A 17,034-nucleotide genomic window follows, 5' to 3' on the forward strand; every position below is an offset into this window, starting at 1 on the left:
GGCAAAAATTCAAAGTCTAACTATGGAAGCTAAAAATGGTAGGTTAAGAAAAATAAGTGAATAAAACTTGAAAAATAAAAAACTTTTGACAGAATCACTTTTTTTGGACGATGGAGACCTCAGCCGGCCTAGGGCAGGCTCCCATGGCGTAGGAAATTTTTTTATACCCCAAATACATATATAATAATTGCGATTCTAATAACCGGAGCAAAAGTTATGGCCGTTTGAAGTTTTGACAAACACAAAATTTGCTACTTTTTTGGAACTTTCAAATCTGACCAAACTAAAGGTTCTAGCTATTTTTCCCACAAAATATGGATTAAAAGAATTTACCACAAAAAAATTCAGCCAAAAATAACAACCCTAGCTACTAAAACAAAAAATCTCAAATAATTCAGCATGGGTGGTCGCTAAAATCCGTCTCTACTTGATTTCTACTACTACTCTGTTTTGCCGCAAGCAAAAGTGGTCGCTAAGTCCGTCGCAAAACACTATTCACAGCAAAACACCCAAAACTGAAACAGGGAAAACGCTTAATAGGAAAACTGAAACAGAACACACACTAAACAAAATACCAGGACACTAAACAACACTAACACACATGCTAACACAATACTAACAATTAAATATAAAACACGAAAGAATTAAACACACAACACTAGCTAGCTATTCTGAACCTTTGGACACTGCGCCCCGGCAACGGCGCCAAATTTGATCGAGGCCGTACCCGAATCAAATAAACATGAAAGTGCAGTAACTAGGAAGTGATCCTAGGTCGTTTCCCAACGAGCAATGATAAACCAAATGTTCATAATATACTTGCAATAACAGTAACGATTGGGGGGGTTGTTTGTTTTGTGATTTAAGGTGTAGAACAAGTAAATTGGAATACGAAACTAATAATATTAAAAATGGGTTGTTTCCTCTTATTCAGAAGCCATTCTCTTATCCTGGGTTATGGAGAATTCGTCCCTAACAGTTAACCACTTAATCCAACCCTATTTCAATTTACTAAGCGAAAATCAACCTAGGGTTGTCAATATGTGATTAGGCACCACATACACCAGTTATCCCTTCGTCCATTAAGCATGAACGCAAGTTAGGCTTAGAGGAAATTAATCGAACACGAAGCGTGCACTGATTAATGTTCACGAATTTGGGTTAACTGGTGAAGGGAAAACTGCCAGGGAATCACATTATAAACGAAACCTCAAAGAAAGTTGGGCTTCTTCCTCAGAAGGAAACAACACCAGAATAATTAGCCTTCCATAGATTCAAACAGAAAACGTAAATGAAACATGAAGCAGAAACGTAAATAAACAGAAACGTAAATGAGACAGAAATGAAAATGAAAACAGAAACGTAAATGAAAGTAGAAGAAACAAGAACGAAATTGTAATTAGAAGCAGGAAATGGAAAATTGCATTAAGAATGAAACAATAGCATTAGAACAGAAAAACTTTAAAACCATAAACCCTAAGCTCTGAATAATAGTCTAACAGAGTGCCTTGCACGAATCCCAAGGCTACTATTTAAAAAGAGTCACTCAAAGTCACTGGGCCCTATTACAATACTCTGGCCCAAAACGAAATAAACACTCAACCACATAAAATAAAATTGCGAAATTTCCTAATTAGAAATTAACTAAGGTAAGCGCTGCTTTATTTGCCCTCTTCAAGTCCACAACCAAAATCCGGATTAAGCCCAATGTTTCATTAATTCCTGAAATTCGATTAAAAACATCAAATTAGCTAAATGAGCCCAAATAATAAAACTGCCTAATTAATTGACAATTAAGACCAATCAGTAATTAAAATGGTGCAAAAAGGGTTTAGAAAATAGAAGAAAATGATGGCACATCACTCACTATCCTAAGGAAAAATTGCCTAAAATTATTACACACAAATGGAAGTAGGGTGACCTATTGGAGGCTCCCAACTTACTTCCAATGAAAGGCCTTTTTGTTACAAAATTTGAAAGCAATAAAGGTAAGTAAATTTTCAATTACAAAATTACAAAAAGGTCCTCAATTTTGGTGGTTCTCTCTTTGGTGATTCACTCAATTTGGAGTGCTTCTTAGTCCAATAGCTCTTAAGGTGGTTGGCCCCTTGCTTCTTGACTCAAATTCTTCAAGGGATGGCACCAATCCTCCTTTCCAATTCCCTATATGGCAACTCACAAACAAGGAAACAAAGAGACAAGCAATAACCAAAGACCAAAAATGAAATGAAAGCTAAACCAGTAGATTTTTAATTCAAGAGATCTTAAGACTTATTTTGATTCACAAATCCAGCTACAACTCAGCACCACAACTCAATTTCTTCATAGGCATCATGTAGGAAACTTAGAAAACAAAACAAAGTTCAACAACAAGACTACTTCTAGGAATTGATTTAGAACATGTTATGAACTAAATAACATGCATGAATTAGACTCAAAATTAAAAAGATAGGCTAATAATGACAAGAATACATGAACAAATGTATCTAGAATTCAATCAACAAAATCAAAATTTAACACAAACTTAGAACATAATGAGACAATTATTATGACTAAACATGACTCTAAGACAACATGAATTAAGTTATTTACACTTAGATTTTTGTGCTTTTTTTTCTAATCAATAATTTTGGAAAAAAATTTAGATCTAAAGGTTGAGCACAAGAAGATTATGACTGAAAAATGATAGAACCTAAAATCAACACAAAAACATGATTCAAGAGTAGATCTATAAAATTTGAACCATATAAATGCAAGAACAAGTGTAAATCTAAGATTTAATCGGTTTATCTTTTTGAATCTACTCTAAATAGCACCAAACCACAAGACAATGGAGGATATACATGAAGAATAACATGAAGAACAAGGAGTTAAAGTGAATTGACTGGACAAAAAGATAGAGGAAGCAAAAGAGCATCACCTAGACGAAGATGCTCTTGATACCACATGACGTAGCTCCATGTGGAGCTTGTAGGCCTTGGATCAACTTCATCAATGGAGTCCTTTGCTTCTTGAAGATGAATGGAAGCGGAATAGAGAAGGAAGAAAGATGATTGGAGATGCCACTTCAAGGAGAAGATGATTCAAGAAGAAGCTCACAACCATAGGAAGCCATGGATAAGAGCTTGAAGGAAAGAGAAGATGAATGGAAGGAGAGGGAGAGAAAGAGCACGAAATTTTATGCCTCAAATGAGGTCTGAACTTTGAAGTGTAATTCTCAAATGATCAAAGTTAAAAAAATGCACACACATGGCCTCTATTTATAGCCTAAGTTTCACACAAAATTGGAGGGAAATTTGAATATCACTTGAATTTGAAATTGAATTTGTGGAGCCAAATTTTGGAGCAAAAATTTCACTAATTATGATTAGTGAATTTCAGTTATGGTTCAGCCCGCTAATCCAAGATCAAGTCCAAGATTCTCCACTAAGTATGCTTAGGTGTCATGAGGCATGTAAAGCATGAAGGACATGCATAAAGTGTGACTATATGATGTGGCAATGGGGTGTAGCAAGCAAATGCTCACCTCCCCCTCTAAAATTTAATTGGATTGGGCTTCTCCCAATTCAATTAAATTTATTTCCCAACACACACATCAAATATTCACTTAATGCATGTGAAATTACAAAACTATCCCTAATACCAAAACTAGTCTAAGTGCCCTAAAATACAAGGGCGAAAAAATCCTACATTTCTAGGATTCCCTACTTACATTATGGAGCCTTAAATACAAGGCCTAGAAATAATGAAACCTTAATCTAATATGTACAAAGATAAGTGGGCTCATACTTAGCCCATGGGCTCGAAATCTACACCAAGGCTCATGAAAACCCTAGGGCCTTCTCTTGTATCTCGGGCCCAATCTTCTTGGAGTCTTCTATCCAATGCTCTTTGGGGTAGGATTGCATCAAAAAGGGCACTAGAAATTCAAAAATACAATGACTGTCCCCATGTGTTGTCACGTGGGGGTTATGATTTGCTTTAAAAGAAACTATTAGAGGAGAAAAGGAAGAGAAAACAAGACGAGGCAATGCTGACTGAAAATACGCCCTTGTTTGAAGACCCCTCATCTCCCATTGAAAGGCATGTGAAGTGGAAGTTGGCCCACACAAAGCGATACGGGTAGACGACATCAGATGCTGCTCAAGAAATATATGATAAAATTGTTAGTTGATGGTTTAAATTTAATTTAATGGTTTTAAAATTAATGTCCATGATCTGATTTGATGTTTATGTATGTGATGCTTTATACAAGACTCGTTACAAGAATAAACGACACAAGGTACCTTTGATCCCAATGGTCGGGATGACATACTCAGTATTGCCATTGGACGACCCGAGCATGGAGGTCATGTTCGTGCTGTGGGGTTTGGGGTGACAATAAGTCAATACTATGGAAGAGCTTCACGTGGTTCTAGTAGCTCCTCCACATCTGTCAGCCAACAACAATTGGTTGACATAATTGGCACCTTTAAGGAAAAGTGGAGGAATAAGATTATAGGAAACCTTAAGGAAAAAATGAGGAATGAGATAGAAGAAGAAAAGAAATGGTGTCTAGAAAGAATGAAATAGGAGTTGAAAGAGGCCATCAAGATTGAGTTTTCCCAAAGGGGATTGCAGTACACATCATTGGGTGAGCCAGATATACAGGTATTAGGGGCACGTGTGAGCACAAAGGGGAGTAACATTGAAAATGCAATCAACCCAGCAGGGGAAGAAGATGGTACTCATGTGATACCGAGTATGGGATTGTATGTGCAAGGTCATAATTGTACACACCTGGTGGCATTGGGAAAAATATACAATGGGGGGTCTACCATACACAGCGTGGCTTATGCAGATGATGTGGTTTGGGTCAGTGTTGAGAAAATTTATGATGGTGACGCTCAAGTCCCATTTCTGATGTCTGAAATTCAATATGTCAGGCAGATCCTTTACACATTCATTGCATGGCCTACACATCTTGTGAAACTTGTATTACATGAGGTAATTGTTAGTTTGTTTTCATCATTTTTATTTTTCATTTTACATGTTCAAAATAGTTTTATGGACAAGTGGAGTTCAAGCTTGGGTCATGGTTCAATTTATGGATTCCTTGAGCCTCAGTCCATACACAATGCAAAGGATAGACATCCTAAATGTCAAAATTACATTGAAACATGGATTAAGGAATCCCAAAGAGAGATCTACCTAGGAGCTTACTTGAATTAGCGAGTAAAAATTATGAAATGTATGTTAAGAATGTTTGTGTTATACATAGCTAATTGTTGTCGAATTCAAGGCCCATTGGCAGCTAGTTGTCTTGTGTCCTACGAAGGACATTGTAGTCTGGTTTTGTTCGTTGCGTAAGAAGCCTGATATTCATATCATAGATGCAATTAACAAGTAAAGTTTTATATGATAATTGATTTAATATATCTTAAACGTGGAAATATAAATAGTTTTTTATATTTATATACGTTCATTTTTTGTTTAAAGCAGTGCAATAAAGACATTAAAGACTATTTTGGATGGTAAAATAGATCAAGTTGCATCGCAGTGGATTGAAGTAAAGGTTAGTCATATAATGAATGTGATCATCGGATTGCTCATGTTTTCTAACTTCATAATTGTTACATTCAATTATTTTTCATATTGAATGTAGAGACATGTTCAAAGCGAAGGCTATGAGTGTGGTTATTATGTCATGCATTGGATGTGGAACATAGTAACCGGGGGATTGAAGAATGATTGGACCATGGTATATTTTGTTTTTCGATAAAAATATTAAACAATTGACTATCACTTTTTAATCACTTTACAAGTAACTCGCCAATTTGTATATTTTATAATTTGTAGTGGTTTGCTGATGGGATGCCATTAGACATCGAGACCATGACAACAATTCGGAAGAAATGGGCAACATATTTTATAAAAGTTAAAAGCATTCGACGTAGAAAGCTTTAGATTTCATAGGAAGAACCACTATGGTGTATTGGATGTTTACTTTAAACATTATAAACAAGTTTGTAATATATAGACAATTATTTGAGAAATAATAGAATATTTGTTGACATGGTTTTGTCTACACCAATGGCCTTGGACTAGGGGTGGAAATAGGTCAGGTCGGCCTACAGGGGCCTACGAGCTGGCCTACATAAAGCCTGACCTGAACTGGCCTATTTAATTAAAAGGTTAGGCTCAGGCTTTTTTAAAAGCCTATTAAATTAAATAGATACCAATATATAATATTATTTTTTGGATACAATTAGTTTTTTTTTTTAAACTATCAGACTTTGATTACACATTATTGTTCCATAACTTCTATTCCTATAATCAAGGACTTTAATTACAATTTAGGTGTGAGTCATGTGTCCTTTTATATTCCTCATTATTTTGATTGACTTTCCTTTTTTTTAACTTTCCTATTACGTTCCTACTCCATAAAATATTAAATATTTATTGTGAAGAAGACTTTTAAAAAGGCTATCTGGCCAGGCCGAGCCAAAATAAAAGCCTTTGATAGGCTATAGGCCAAGCTCAGGCCTCAAAGATTTATCATAGGCTAGGCTCAGGCCTTTCAAAGCCTGGCCTGGCCTGGCCTATTCTCACCCCTACCTTGGACAATGTATTGTATTCGCAATGGGATGCAGCCTAGACAACATTAGTATTTTGTGTGCAATAAAGATGGACCTTTTGTAGGTCATTGTGAAGCTGAGGATGTCTATATTGCATATAATACTTAAGTTTGTGACTAAACACAGGCCAAGTCTTTGTTTTGTTGTGAAGCTACCCATTTTGCAGGTCATTGTCAAGGACAAGATTTGGATAGTGCTGATCATAGCCCAATTCACATCAACCAACTTAAGGTTCACCAAATACTCTCATCAATGTTCATCCTGTGATTCAAGTTTGTGTGGGGAATCGAGTTTTTTGATTTTGATTTTGCAGGTTAATTTAGAATACCTTGGTAGAGTTGTGTTCAACATAAATGGTGTGCTTTATCCTGACAGCGTTGTTGGAACTGATTCACACATAACTATGATTGATGGCCTGGGTGTTGCTAGATGGGGAGTTGGTGGAATAGAAGCAGAAGCTGCAATGCTTGGCCAGGTAAAACTAGCATGCTAATTTTTTATAGAACCCTTTGAGTTACTTTTAAAATTAGAGAATGAAATTAATTTATTCTTTGAGTATCTCTGAAAAATTCTAATTCTCTCATTTCTTTTAACAGTATGCATATTGTTTGTAATAATGTATAGACCTGTGTGGTTTTGACCATTGGAGAAGTTATTGTAAGAAATATTTATTTATCTCATATTTTTGCAGCCCATGAGCATGGTCCTACCTGGTGTCGTTGGGTTCAAACTATTATGCAAACTACGAGATGGTGTCACAGCTACTAACTTGGTGTTGACTGTTACACAAATGCTAAGAAAGCATGGGGTTGTTGGCAAGTTTGTAGAGTTTTATGGTAAATACTAATTTATTCAAATGATGCAATCATATCTTGTAGCTTCATCTGTCATTTTGCCTAGCTAATTAATGTTTACCTGGATAATTGCTTTTTACCAATGCAGGGGAAGGCATGAGTGAACTGTCTTTGGCAGATCGTGCCACCATAGCAAACATGTCTCCTGAGTGATGCAATCCTCCCTAGGAATGGACCAGTTACCAGAGCCATAAGCAAGAGGCTCCAAGAGGATTGGGCTAGAGCTGTTGAAGAAGGCCCGAGGGTTCTCATGAACCTCAGGGTAGATTTTTGGGCCCATGGGCCAAGGTTGGGTCCACTTATCTTTGTACATATTAGATTAGGATTTCATTATTTTTTTGTCTTTGTATTTAGGGCTCCATAATTTAGGTAGGGTACCCTAGAAATATAGGATTTTTCATCCCTTGTATTTTAGGGCACCTAGATTAGTTTTTGTATTAGGGGTAGTTTTGTAATTTCACATGCACTGAGTGAATATTTGATGTGTGTGTTGTGAAATAAATTTAATTGAATTGGTAGAAGCCTAATCCAATTAAATTTTAGAGGGGGAGGTGAGCATTTGCTTACTACACCCCATTGCCACATCATATAGTCACACTTTGTGCATGTCCTTCATGCTTTACATGCCTCATGACACCAAAACATACTTAGTAGAGAATCTTGGAATTAATCTTGGATTAGTGGGCTGAACAATAACTGAAATTCACTAATCATAATTAGTGAAGCCTAATCCAATTAAATTTTAGAGGGGGAGGTGAGCATTTGCTTACTACACCCCATTGCCACATCATATAGTCACACTTTGTGCATGTCCTTCATGCTTTACATGCCTCATGACACCTAAACATACTTAGTGGAGAATCTTGGAATTGATCTTGGATTTGTGGGCTGAACCATAACTGAAATTCACTAATCATAATTAGTGAAAATTTGGTTCCACAAATTCAATTTCAAATTCAAGTGAAATTTAAATTGAAATTCAAATTTCCCTCCAATTTTTTGTGACTCTTAGGCTATAAATAGAGGTCATGTGTGTGCATTTTTTCAACTTTGATCATTTGAGAATTAAACTTCAAAGTTCAGACCTCTTTTAAGGCACAAAATTTCGTGCTCCTTCTCTCCCTCTCCCTCCATTCATCTTCTCCTACCTTCAAGCTCTTTTCCATGGCTTCCTATAGTGGTGAGCTTCTTCTAGACTCATCTTCTCCTTGAAGTGGTGTCTCCAATCATCTTTCTCCTTCTCCATTCCACTGCCATCAAACTTTAAGAAGCAAAAGACTCCATTGATGAAGAAGATCCAAGGTTTACAAGCTCCACATGGAGATACATCACTGAGTATGGTGCAACCATGCGCTTCTTTGTTGTGGATCATGTCACTTTCCAATATTTGAGACTAATTTCTAGAAGTGATGAGACTGTAAGTAAACACCTGTGTCATTGTATTTTAGTGTGTCTATATGTGATGACATGTCTTTCTTATTGGTTTCTATGATAGAATCCTACTTACGAGCAAATAAGATGTTTGTGGATTACAACGAGGTATGCTATGCATGTATTGTTTTTGGATAGTACTGGAAAGACCTGTTCTGACTGAGATTTTGCTTTTGTACAGCCCTAAATGGAGACAATGTACTCATCGTATTTGGAACTCAATCTTCAGGATGTAGAACCTTGTGTCTCAAGTCCTAAAAGGTAATGAGTGAGTTGCTTATTCAATTAATTCATGTGGAAATTAATACAAAATAGTCATATATTTTACTTTTTTATTTTTTAATTTAATAGCCATCTTATGTGAAGTGTGCATGTTTTGGCCCCTTACTTCATGGGGGTTAAAAAAAACCTTTAGTGCCTCAAGGATGCCCTTCACCTTTGATTACCTTGGGTGAAATTTGAATTTACATTCCTGCAGATCTGTGACCAGGAAGTCAAATTTTGTGATTGACTATATACTTATACTAATGATATGCTTTTAGTATTTTGTGGCTTGTGCCATATTACAGCCTTGATTGTTTTTGTGGTTCAAACTGTACAATATTGCATTGTTATAGGATTTTACTGTACCAAAAGAATCTCAGAATAAGGTTGCAGCATTCACATTCCAAGGGACACCAGCACATCTTAGGCACGGTGATGTTGTTATAGCTGCTATCATCACCAGTTGTACAAATACTTCAAATCCTAGCGTAATGCTTGGAGTTGCATTGGTTGCAAAGAAAGCATGTGAATTTGAGGGCCGAATTCACCCATTAACAAGATCTAATTATCTTTCTTCTCCTCCTCTTGTTGTTGTCTATGCTCTTGCTGGCACAGTATGTGATTTGTAATTTTTTTCAATTTTCTAGTATGCATTTCAGAACTTGTTGTCACCTTCTAATTTGGACACTTTATTTTGTATGTGGACATTGACTTTGACACTGAACCCATTGGGACTATTTTTACCATCAGTTGTTGCATTGTACATACTCATTCACAACTCTAATTCATTCTGGAACTTTCCTATGGGCAAGGGACCAACCAGCAAGACCAACGTTTAAACCTGTGTTAAAAGATCCCCGAAAGACCATTTTTAGCATCAACTGTTACATACGATATTTACTAACTATTTGTTTTGTCTCAATTGACATATATGTTTTGGGTTCTAGATTATAAACTCAACAAGGCTTATATGTTTTTCAGTACTCCTTATTTATGATTCTTCAACAGTTTCTAAAATCAGGTATTTGTGAATATGGAACTGGCCAGTTTACTTACCAATGGTGAATTAAAAATCTTATATATTCAATGTCTTTGTTTTTCCTTCTCATTGTTCTACGTAGCTTTTTTAGATCTTTTGATGGTTTTGTCCACAGGCTGAAGAGTATTGCAAATGTCTTTGGTGAAACAATGTCCCAGCGAAAGTGTATGTTGGCATGCGTTATTGGCATCTATTCAATGTCTTGCACAAATTCACCAAAGACATCAGCTGGATTAAATTTATTTTAAAAGCATATTTTTCAATTTGTTAATGTTAGATTTGAGGTTCTTTTCTCTGTCATTTATTGCATGTTTCTTTACAGATAATGGCTAACCATTTTTTTGGATCAATTTTAATGTTTCCATTTTATATTTCTTGCAGACATAAACATGTACAATTTAAATTTATCCATTATTTTTAATTTGTAGAGCTCTGGAAAATCTTCAATGTTAGAGAGTGTTATCGGGAAGGACTTTTTACCTTGTGCCTCTGGTAATTGAGTCCGTTATAGTATATGTACTTAGTAGACTTATGATTATTTCTCTTGCTCTCTCTCTTTGATGAGTTTTTGGATGATTGAACTACTGTTTTATGTAGGGATTGTTACTTGGGTCCTCTTGTTTTGCAGCTTCATAAGATTGATGAAGGGAGAGAATACGCTGAATTTATGCACCTTCAAAGGAAGAAATTTACTAATTTTGGTATTTTATTACATAAAACATTTTCATAGACATATGGTTGTTAATTGCTTTTCATGAGCTTTTATTGCATTAAAAAATAGAAATGTGCCTCTAATTTACGGTTTCTTTTGTGAAGATTGTAAATATTTTCATTCTTGTATGAATTTATAAAGTAGAAACTCCATTTTTGTGAACTAATGTTGAATTTAACTCAGTTTGTAGGCTAAAGAAGAAAAGGTGTGAAATGTTGTTGAAGAACTCGCTTAGCGAGCCAACCAGATTGGCTAAGTGAGCCTTATTCACTTAGCGAGGCAGCCAGCTCGCTGAGCGAATGCAAAACCCTAGAAGATGTTAAGCCAGAGAGCAGCGCGCTTAGCACGCAGCTAGCCTGCCAAGCGAGGACGTTGTCTCTACTCACGCTTAGTGCGCCCAGGCTTGCTTAGCAGATATTCACTTACTCTCGCTCAATGAGACATGCTTGCTGAGCGCGCCTTCGTATGCTAAGAAGTTCAAGAGCCTTTAAAACACTGAGTTGGTGGAAAATGAAAAGACACTAAGCATCTACTACATGAAACAGAAGGAAGAAGGCACTTAGGCTGGAGAGAAGACATTTTCTTCATCCTTTACCATTTTCTCTCATTAAAACACTATTTTCCTCCTTGTTAATGGAGGGCTAGGAACTTCATTGTTGGGGAGTTATTCTACTAAGCACTCTTAATGTAAACTTCTAACTATCTATTTAATGTTATTTTCTAGTGTTCTTTGCTTCTATCTGTGTTTATTTTGCATGTTTGTGGCTTGATCATCCATTTGTATGTTTAGTTAGGTTTTTGAGTGTTGAAAAATGCTTGGAATCCTTAGAATTTGGTAGAGCAACTAAAGGCCTGTTTATCTAGGAATAGAATGCAGTAATCTTGTGTATTTTGTACTGTGTGCGTACTGTAACTCCTTTAGAGCGAGTTTGTTGAGGAATCAAGAACAAAAACTAAGAGAGTTAGGCTCATTCTTGCGAGGAATCATGGTCTGAGTAAATAGATGGTGCAAGAGCGCTAGAATAACGTTAAATAGAGAAAAACCTTTTAATACGACAAGAGAAAGTTCAGTAGAAGACTCCCCGACGCTTTTACCTTGATATTTATCGTATTTTACAGCCTTGTGTTTATTTCATCATTTGTTTAGGTAGTGTAGTTAATTATAGAAAATCAAATCATTAATGAACCTTTTATTTGATTTCCAAAGCTAGAAGTGTTTACATACTGAATATACAACATCTAAGTGAAATAAATTCCCTATGGATACGATAATCGGTCTTACCGTTTTAAATACTACTTGTGCAAATTGGTACACTTTCCAATAGGTTAACAAGTTTTTGGCACTATTTCCAGGGAATTTCTTTCCACTTAGATTGTATAATGCAGTTTGGAAACACTTATTCTTTATTCATGGATTGTTTATTGTAAATATTTTCAATTCAATTTAATCTCTTGACTTGGTCAACTGCTCTATAGTAGGTTGCTTCTTGTATGCGAGGTAAAACTCCAGCAGGGGATTTAGCTCCATTGGATTTGGAGATTGAAGCTACTTGTAGGAGAAACAACGCAGAAAAGAGGAGGAGAGAACTACAAGAGAGGACAACTAATCCAAGTGGCGAGAGATTTCTATCGTCTGAATCCTCTTCATTTCTAGTTGATTTGAGAGGGACCGAAGTTAGTGCATCCGAAGCTAACACCGTGGCGGATGATCAACCATAGAGGGTAACTCTTGAAGATTATTCTAGCTCCATTGTGCCACAGTTTTTCACCAGTATTGCACGGTTGGAAGTTCAGGCTACAAATATATCATATCCACACTTCTTGATTCAGCTGATTCAAGGAAATCTTTTCCATGGCTTGCCCAATGAAGTATGCTCACCTAGCAACATATATAGAGATTTGTAACATTGTCAAGATAGCAGGGGTTCCTGAAGATGTTATTCAACTGAAGTTATTCTCATTCTCTTTAGCAGGTGAAGCTAAAAGATGGTTGCAATCTTTCAAAGGAAATAGTCTAAAGACAAGGGCAGAAGTGGTGGAGAAATTTTTAAAGAAATATTTCCCTGAATCCAAAACAGTGGAAGGAAAAGCAGCAATTTTTCATTCCATCAATTCCTTGATGAGTCCTTGAGTGAAGCTTTGGAGCATTTCTGTGGTTTGCTCTGGAAAATGCCAACTCACGGATTCACTGAGCCAATTCAGCTCAATATATTCATTGATGGTTTGAGGCCGCAATCTAAGCAATTATTTGATGCTTCAGCCGGAGGGAAGATAAAGTTGAAGACCCCAGAGGAAGAAATGGAGCTGATTGAGAACATGGTGGCTAGTGACCATGCTGTTTTGTGTGACAGAATGCACATCCCCATAAAAAAAAAGTTTGTTAGAGCTTTCCTTACAAGATACATTGTTGGCCCAGAACAAGCTGTTAGCTAAACAGCTTGAGTCACTTACAGATTGTGAACGGGCAAAGATTGAAGTTGTACTATGGTGGGAACATTAAGAGATTAACCACCATCTTGCATTTACAGGACCCTTAGAGGTGACACACGTCAAGCTAGTGACATTAAAGAAGCGCTTACTTGGAGGCAACCCAACTTTTCTTACCTTTCTCAATCATTTTATGTTGTTTTAATGCATATTAGTTAGGTTGTATTCAGTTGATACTTGATCGAGGCCGTACCCGAATCAAATAAACATGAAAATGCAGTAACTAGGAAGTGATCCTAGGTCGTTTCCCAACGAGCAGTGACAAGCCAAATGTTCATAATATACTTGCAGTAACAGTAACGATGGGGGGGGGGGTTTGGTTGTTTGGTAATTAAAGAGCAGAACAAATAAAATGGAATACGAAACTACTAATATTAAAAACGGGTTATTTCCTCTGATTCAAAAGCCACTCTCTTATCCTGGGTTATGGAGAACTCGTCCCTAACAGTCAACCACTTAATCCAACCCTATTTCAATTTACTAAGCGAAAATCAACTTAGGGTTTTCAATACGTGATTAGGCACCACATACACCAGTTAGCCCTTCGTCCATTAAGCATGAACGCAAGTTAGGCTCAGAGGCAATTAATCGAACACGAAGCGTGCACTGATTAATATTCACGAAATTGGGATAACTGGTGAAGGGAAAACTGCCAGGAAACCACATTACAAACGAAACCTCAAAGAGAGTTGGGCTTCGTCCTCAAAAGGAAACAACACCAGAAAATCTAGCCTTCCATGGATTCAAACAGAAAACGCAAATGAAACATGAAGCAGAAACGTAAATTAACAAGAACGTAAATGAACAGAAACGTAAATGAACAGAAACGTAAATGAACAGAAACGTAAATGAAAGTAGAAGAAGAAGCAAGAATGAACTCGTAATTAGAAGCAGAAAACGGAAATTTGCATTAAGAACGAAAACTGTAACAAGGGCACAGAAAAACGTGAAAACCTAAAACCAAAGCTCTGAATAATGAAAATAGCATAGCAGAATAGAATGCCCTACACGAATCCCAAGGCAACTATTTAAAAAGAGTCACTCAAAGTCACTGGGCCCTATTACAATACTCTGGCCCAAAACGAAATAAACACTGAACAACATAAAATAAAATTGCGAAATTTCCTAATTAGAAATTAACTAAGGTAAGCGCTGCTTTATTTGCCCTCTTCAAGTCCACAACCAAAATCCGGATTAAGCCCAATGTTTCATTAATTCCTGAAATTAGATTAGAAACATCAAATTAGCTAAATGAGCCCAAATAATAAAACTGCCTAATTAATTGACAATTAAGACCAATCAATAATTAAAATGGAGCAAAAAGGGTTTAGAAAATAGAAGAAAATGATGGCACATCAATACTGCTTGGAGTAGAGTGAAAAATCATGAACTTAATTGAAAGGGGTTGGCCACAAGCTTCTCTGAAGCTAAGGATGGGTTGAGTCTTAGGAAAAAAAAATTTAGTCATCCAACTCGCTCAGTGCGACACCCATACTAAGCAAGAGATAGCCTATGCGTTGAGCGAGTAATACTCTCGGTAAGTGCGCCAACCCCTCATCCAGTGGCAGATGGGGCCTCGCTAAGCGAGTGCAAACGCTAAGCCCAAAACCTTCTCGGGTTATGCATTTAATGAAATTGGGCTAAGCGAGACACTTCCGCTAAGTGTGTCACATTGGCTCGCTAAGCGCGCTAAGCGCAAAACCCTCTTTGTCTGAGCTTTAATGTTAATTGGGCTAAGCGAGGCCACCTCGCTAAGTGCTACCCTACTACTGCATCCACACTCACTTAATCCACTAAGCGCGCCATAGCCCGCTTAGCGGAAGTTGCAAACCAATCAGATCTGCAGAACTCGCTAAGTGCGCACTTACATGCTAAGCCCAAAAAACTTCTCGGGTTAACAATTTAGATAATTAGGCTGAGCGAGTCTGTCTCTCTAAGCATGTGAATTTAAATTTTGAAAATTCAAACGTCACAGAGTGCTCGCTTAGTGCAACACTCGTGCATAGCGAGCAAATCGCAACTGCAAAAGGAAAACATAACTGCCTTAGGGCAGTTACATTATCATTCACTATAACTGAACCTCATTCGCTCTTGCTCTGCCTCATCATTTGCATTCTTCTTACGTTGCATATTCACTCACTCTCTATAGTTCCAAGTAAGTTCTCTTTCCCTCTCTTGTTAATTGCCATTTTGAAACCCTAAGGTAGATGAAAAGTAGTTTAGTTGATTAATCAAGTGTGTATGTGTTGATAATTGTTAGTCTCTATGTAGTTAATGTGATGTTAGGACTATAATATAGGTTGCAATGTGGTAAGGGATAGTAGGGTTAAGCCTCGAGCTTCCAAGCCTAAATAGTGGCTTAAGGAGTTGAGCCTGACAAGTCCTAATTTCTAAGTTTTGCGATGAACTCGCTAAGCGAGTTCAGACGTTTTGATGAATTTCTGGGTTTCAGAATGAACTTACTAAGCACGCCCTGTTCCACTAAGTGAGTTCATCAAGTTTGTTTAAATTTATGCAGTTAGGATGAACTCGCTAAGCCATTGCACTACGGCTTAGCAAGTCGTTGATGTTTGCTTATATTTTTTGGGTTTTGTATGAACTTGATAAGCCAGCCATCCGCGCTTAGCAAGTACACTTAGATAGATCTGAAACTTAGAGGCTTTTTGCATTCCCTCAGTGGCTTAGCACATCACACACGCTAAGCCCAATTTCGCCTCTGGAATAAAATTGGGCTAAGCGAGCCTGTCTCGCTAAGCCCAAAGCAATTTAGTTTTCTGAATTTTTGTTTATGCGCTAAGTGCGCCATGCGCACTAAGCGCAAATAACTCTCTGTCCTGGAATAAGGCTTAGCGGGTCTGCATCGCTAAGCCACCAGTGTCACCTATAGTAAGTCCCGCTAAGTGCCCACTGGCGCTAAGCCCAGTTAGTTATACGCGCTAAGCGTAATTCCCTCTCTGTTTGGGAATAAGGCTTAGTGAGTCACCCTCGCTTAGCCACTGTTATCTTCCGGCTAAGCATGCCCTGCATGCTAAGCCACTTGATGTTATTTCTATAAGGCGTGTTATGTGAGCCCATCTCGCTTAGCGCCCACCCTATGTTACCACTTGTTTTATTAGGTTAGTTTTCAATAAAAACTCCTGACTAGAGTCAATCTTTTTCTATGGAGAATCACATTGACCTAGCCTTGGTCAAAGAGTTCTACTCAAACCTCTATGACCCAGAGGATCACTCCCCCATGCAATGGAAGGTGCGGGGGAAGATGATCAAATTTGATGCCGCCATTCTAAACACCTTCCTGGAGACACTGGTGGTACTAGATCCTGGGGAGAGGTACCCAGCATACTCCCGCTTCTGACACACTCACCTTGACCTTCAGGCTATTGCAGCGAAACTTTGTCTACCAGGGTAGGGATTTGTTCTAAATGTTGAGGGGGCACCTTGGAACTTGCTAAGAAAGGACCTGACTACCCTCACTCAGACATGGAGTGTCCTTTCCTACTCCAACCTCGCTCCTACTTCTCATACCTATGACCTTAACATGGACAGAGCAAGGTTGGTGTAGGGACTAGTCATGAAGATGGACATGGACCTGGGCTCAATCATTTCAGGACAAATCTCTCAGATGGCCCA

The sequence above is a fragment of the Glycine max genome, chromosome 10, assembly GCF_000004515.6.
Source record: "Glycine max cultivar Williams 82 chromosome 10, Glycine_max_v4.0, whole genome shotgun sequence".
NCBI classification, from domain to species: Eukaryota; Viridiplantae; Streptophyta; class Magnoliopsida; order Fabales; family Fabaceae; genus Glycine; species Glycine max.